Here is a 6,573-nt window from a genome sequence, read left to right on the forward strand (position 1 = left end):
GACTGCGTGATTATACGATTTAAGAAAATTGTTAAATTATCTTGTCAGTCCATTTGATAAAACCAATCTATAAAAATCCAAATTGAGGTAATTCAAAGACCCTATTCTCAGCTGGGGAGATTGTAATTTCAATTTTTTCTTATTCTTCATTTCATCTTTCGCATACAGTACATAGCTTTCTCAACTACTAATTAAACTATTCAGCAAAAATAAATTGAATTGAATCGCCTATGATTTTTATGCCATCTGAACTAAGATTCCATCTAACACAAATATGAGTTTTGAATGGATAAAAAAACAATGTTCACATTCCAAATTGAACCTGAGCTCATGAGACTAGACTCATGAAAACAACAATGTTCACATTCCAAATTTATTAAGGTAAGATAAAATTAACCATCTGGATTCATCTATCAAAAGTCTCAATCATAGGTAACAAAAATCTAAGTTTTTAAGAAACTTGACTCAAGACTAATTCTAAATCATATTCGCTTATTCAAACCACATTGTTTGAGCCAAAGTTTCATCTGCCATAGTATGACAAATGATTGTTTTGGGTTCTTATTCTATAAACTAAGCCTGTAGTTACTAGCAGTACATACTAGAGGCCTTGTCTATCCCCATTCATTGCTCCAAACATGTCAAAATCACAAGCAAAATAATTTTCTTCTATATAAGATCTGTTGAGATAATCTCTCATGTCCAAGTCAATTTGACATGTACTGGTCTCACCTTGTGAACCGCTGTTGTTTGGTTCAGAACTAGGTGATGTGTCATTATTTTCTCCTATTTCTTAATCCTTTTTTCACCATTTTAAGTACTGATTAGTCTTAATTGTCAAATTAATTAGGCAGTTTTATTATTTGGGCCCATTCAGCTAATTTGATGTTTTTAATCTAATTTCAGGAATTAATGAAGCATTGGGCTTGAATCTAGAATTGGGCTTGGGCTTGGGCTTGAATCCAGAATTGGGCTTGTACTTGAAGAGGGCAGACTAATTTATTCTACAAAATTAGATCTTATCTTATCTTATCTAGATATTATTTAGATTTCATCTCATCTAGATATTATTTCATCTAGATCTTATCTTATCTAGATTTGATTTGATTTTACTTATGGGCTTGGATTTAAAACAAATTTGTAAGCTTTGGGGCTGAAAAACTATATAACAACACCAAGGTTCTAGTTTAGCTCTCTCTCTCTCCTCTCTCTCTTCTATTTTTCATTTTAAGTTTTAGTCTCTCTCCTCTCTCTCTTCTATTTTTCGTTTTCAATTTTAGTCTCTCTCCTCTTTCTCTTTTATTTTCATTTTTTACAAGTCCAGTTCAGACTTTTAGTTTTATCAATAAAATTTCGTTCTCTATTTGATTAATGGAATGCTAAGTCCGCAACATTGTTTTATCTTGAGGATCAAGCACAGTTCTCTTTGAGGTTCTATTATTACTGTTAAATTCTGTTCAGTTTTTCCTCTTCACTAATTACTCTGAATTTGTTGCTATTAATTCATGCATGCTTAGTGCTTGATTAATTGTCTCTGCGCTTAATTTACATTCATGCTTAATGATCGTTTATGAGTAATTGGTGTGTGTGATGCTTAATCACATAATGAATGCTTTATGTTAAATTTCGCTTAGTAATTTAATTTAGGGTTGGATTAAGTGGTTGAACCGATAAAGGATAAATTCTTGCAACCTAGGATAAGAGACTTGCTTGTGAATCAAGGGGAAGCAACGTATTTTAATTCTGATAATTTCTAATTCAATTTTACTCGCTGTTTAATTTACAAAAGCAAACACCCCCCCCCCCAATTTGTTAATATTTCCTACTATCTGTTATGATCATTTGGTGTATCATTGCTCGTTGGGAAACGACCTAGGATCACTTCCTAGTTACTGCATTTTAATATTTATTTGATTCGGGTACGACCTCGATCAAATTTGGCGCCATTGCCGGGGAGTAGTGTCCAAAGGTTCATAATAGCTAGTGTCGTGTTAGTGTTTAATTCTTGTGTTCGTGTTAGTGTTGTGTTAGTGTGTGTGTTAGTTAGTGCTGTTTAGTGTCTTGGTATTTTGTTTAGTATATGTGTTAGTTAGTGTTGTTTAGTGTCTTGGTATTTTGTTTAGTGTGTGTTCTGTTTTAGTTTTTCTGTTAAGCGCTTCCCCTGTTTCAGTTTTGGGTGTTTTGCTGTGAATAGTGTTTTGCGATGGATTTTGCGACCACCTTTGCTTGCGGCAAAACAAAGTAGTAGTGAAAATCATGTAGCGACGGATTTTAGCGACCACCCTTGCTGAATTATTTGGGATTTTTTGTTTTAGTAGCTAGAGTTGTTATTTTTGGCTGAATTTTTTTGTGGTAACTTCTTTTAATCTATATTTTGTGGGAAAAATAGCTAGAGCCTTTAGTTTGGTCAGATTTGAAAGTTCCAAAAAAGTAGCAAATTTGATTTTTGTCAAAACTTCAAACGACCATAACTCTTGTTCCGGTTATCAGAATCGCAATTATTATATATGTATTTGGGGTAGAAAAAAATTTCCTATGCCTTGGTAGCCGACAATATGCTGGCTGAGGTCTCCATCGTCCAAAAAAAGTGATTCTGTCAAAAGTTTTTTATTTGCCAAGTTTTATTCTCTTATTTTTCTTAACTTACCAATTTTAGCTTCTACAGTTAGACTTTGAATTTTTGTTTGAAATTTTATGTGCTATCTTCTCATCATTTTATAAGGTTGCTCACAAAATTTCAAGTCATTTGGATATCATTTAATGGTAGCTGTAGTTCAAACCTACATTGTTACTTGCATAAGAAGGCAACTAGTTGTGCATGTTGAATTTAGTGTATGACTAGAGGAAATCCATCTGACTTACAACCCTTTGATCCTGAGATAGATAGGACATTTCATAGATTAGTTAGACATCATTTAGTACCTTTTGAGTATCCTGAGCATTATGTTATTGGTGATTTTGAGCATTATAGTTTTGAGCATTATAGTTTTGAGCATTCTGATTTTGAATATTCTGAGAACATGGCACACCCTCCACCCCGTGAGAGGACTCTAAGGGAACATGTCCCATATGTTCTTAAAACTGGACTGATCCATTTGCTTCCAAAGTTTCATGGCCTTGTAGGTGAAGACCCACACAAGCATCTGAAAGAATTCCATATTGTCTGCTCCACCATGAAACCACCAGATGTCCAGGAGGATCACATATTTCTGAAGGCCTTTCCTCATTCTATAGAGGGAGTGGCAAAGGACTGGCTATATTACCTTGCTCCAAGGTCCATCACGAGCTGGGATGACCTCAAGAGAGTATTCTTAGAAAAAAATTTCCCTGCTTCCAGGACGATGACCATCAGAAAAGATATTTCAGGCATTAGACAACTCAGTGGAGAGAGCCTATATGAATATTGGGAGAGATTTAAAAAATTATGCGCTAGTTGCCCTCACCACCAGATTTCAGAGCAGCTTCTCCTCCAATATTTTTATGAAGGACTCAGCAACATGGAGAGAAGTATGATAGATGTTGCCAGTGGTGGAGCCCTTGGAGACATGACCCTTGTTGAAGCCAGAAATTTAATTGAGAAGATGGCTTCAAACTCCCAACAATTTAGTGCCAGAAGTGATGTTATTGTCATTAGAGGAGTGCATGAAGTAGCCACGAATTCATCAGGTGAGACTAAGAAGCTTGAAGGCAAACTAGATGCCTTGGTTAACCTGGTAACCCAACTGGCCATGAATCATAAATCTGCACCTGTCGCTAGACTCTATGGTTTATGCTCCTCTGCTGACCACCACACAGACCTTTGCCCTTTTGTGCAACAATCTGAAGCAATTGAACAGCCTGAAGCTTATGCTGCAATCATCTACAACAGACCTCCTCAACCTCAACAGCAAAATCAGCCACAATAAAATAATTATGACCTCTCCAGCAACAGGTACAATCCCGGATGGAGGAATTATCCCAACCTTAGATGGTCGAATCCTTCATAACAGCAGCAACAACAACAACAAACTTATTTTCAAAATGTTGTTGGCCCAAGCAGACCATGCATTCCTCCACCAATCCAGCAACAACAACAACAACAGCCCCAGAAACCGCAAATAGTTGAGGCCCCTCCACAACCTTCCCTTGAAGAACTTGTGAGGCAAATGACTATGCAAAACATGCAGTTTCAACAAGAGACTAGAGCCTCCATTCAGAGCTTAACTAATCAGATGGGACAGTTGGCTACACAGTTAAATCAACAACAGCCCCAGAATTCTGATAGATTACCTTCTCAATCTGTCCAGAATCCCAAAAATGTGAGTGTCATTACATTGAGGTCAGGAAAACAGTGTCAAGGACCTCAACCAGTAGCATCTTCCTCATCCGCCAATGAACCTGCCCAACCTCACTCTACTCCAGAAAAAGATGATGACAAAAATTTAAAGAGTAAGTTACCTAACAATTTCTATGCAGGTGAATCAAAAGAGAAGCAGCATATCCCTCTTCCATTCCCTCCAAGAGAAATTTCCAACAAAAAAATGGAAGAGGCAGAGAAGGAGATCTTGGAAACATTTAGGAAAGTAGAGGTAAACATACCTCTACTAGATGCAATAAAGCAAATTCCAAGATATGCTAAATTCTTGAAGGAGTTGTGCACTAATAAGCGGAAGCTTAAAGGAAGTGAAAGAATTAGTATGGGCAGAAATGTCTCCGCATTGATTGGTAAATCTATTCCCCAAATCCTTGAAAAATGTAAAGATCCAGGTACATTCAGCATACCTTGTATTATAGGGAACAATAAGTTTGACAATGCCATGCTAGATTTAGGAGCTTCTGTTAGTGTTATGCCTCTGTCTATTTTTAATTCTCTATCTCTAGGTCCTTTGCAGTCAACTGATGTGGTAATTCATTTAGCTAATAGAAGTGTTGCCTATCCTGCTGGTTTCATAGAGGATGTCTTAGCTAGAGTTGGTGAGCAGATTTTCCCTGTTGATTTTTATATTTTAAATATGGAGGAGGGATTTTCTAAAGGATCAGTTCCCATCATTCTAGGCAGACCTTTTATGAAAACTGCTAGAACTAAGATAGATGTATATGCAGGCACACTATCTATGGAGTTTGGTGATATAACTGTTCATTTTAATATTCTTGATGCTATGAAACACCCATCTGAAGATCTTTCTGTATTTCGTGTTGAAATAATTGATCTTCATTCTAATATGCATGCATTGATGTAGTAATCTTACTCTTCATGATGCCATTCATTGATGTTGTAATCTTACTCTTCATTTCAGGGGAACATGCTTCAGTTTCATTGTCGATTCCTTCTCTCTTCAAAGTAACCGATCCATACATTGATGTTGTAATCTTACTCTTCATGATGCCATTCACCTCGTAGCTATTCAAATCATAATTGGTGATGGCTCCCCTTCCCTTCATTTTTATTGATATAATATCAAAGTCTTCTAGACCTTGTCTCTCCGTCACAGTGAACAAACACCTCTATTGGAAATGATGGAGGTGAAGTTGCCCTGAAAAGGTTAGTAGCAACTAACTAAATAATTTCAAAAACTTCAACAATCATCCAAAATCATAACTGCAAAATAATCCTTAGAACCAATTAAGCATGAGTAACACCAAGCCAGAGTGCATCTAGGTAAACAACTTACTTTAGCACTTATTCTAAGCTTATCACACGAGACCTTATATCAGGAGCTTAACCATGAAGCTTACAGAAATAAGGTAAAGAAAAGCTTACATTGATAACATTCACCAATCAGCATGAAACATATTGAAATAAGAATTTAAAAAGGCTTATAAGGTCATAAGCCATTTTCATATGCACAAATAAGTGGGTGTTTGGAAGCCCATCCCATTCTCTTTAAAATCATGTAATGTTCACATATTGAAATAAGATTATAAAAAAACTTGACAATGAAACCTCTCTCTGTACCCTAGACTAAGTCACTCAGACAATACATGTTACAAGTTTCAATTTCCAACATCTAAGTCAAATGGCATGGATGGAACTATCAAGTATCAACCATATGCTTTTTTTGTTCTTACCAAAACATACATAAATGCAGTTTAATGGAAGGTACAGCTCAAAAACCAGATGAAATCAATTCTATTCTTTTTTCAAAACATACTAAAATTCTATAGGAAGATGAGTGCATTTTTTTTTAACTCACATGATTTTATACATACAAATTACACCTTCTGAAACTTATAACTTTTATGAAAATAAAACTTGGAGATTATCTTCTTCAAGTCAAGATGAGTATTATCTTAGCCTAATTATTCACTCTAAGTCTACAGACAGACAAAACTATGTAACCCAGTGTGTTCTAAGAACAGTGAGGTTCACTCTAATTATTCACTATGTTATTCTATAGGAAGATGAGTGCATTTTCTTAGAACACACTGGGTTGACAAAACTATGCAACCTCACTCGTTGACAATATGTTCTAAGAACATTTATCTTCGTTAATTTTCCAACAAGTGTGCAATCCTCCAATACTCAAAAGTTAAAATAAGAAGAATATACTGTAGATAGCTTTTTAAGAAACCTCACTGACGTGACATCATGAA

General features: G+C 35.6%; 1 non-coding gene across 1 annotated transcript; it reads right to left on the reverse strand.

Annotated features, from left to right (window-relative positions):
* Positions 1-3,344: 3,344 nt before the first annotated feature.
* LOC114368814 lies at positions 3,345-3,451 on the reverse strand. The gene has a single exon (XR_003657426.1). It is a non-coding gene; the product is annotated as a small nucleolar RNA R71 (small nucleolar RNA).
* Positions 3,452-6,573: the final 3,122 nt, after the last annotated feature.

Source organism: Glycine soja, chromosome 1, assembly GCF_004193775.1.
Source record: "Glycine soja cultivar W05 chromosome 1, ASM419377v2, whole genome shotgun sequence".
Lineage (NCBI taxonomy): Eukaryota > Viridiplantae > Streptophyta > Magnoliopsida > Fabales > Fabaceae > Glycine > Glycine soja.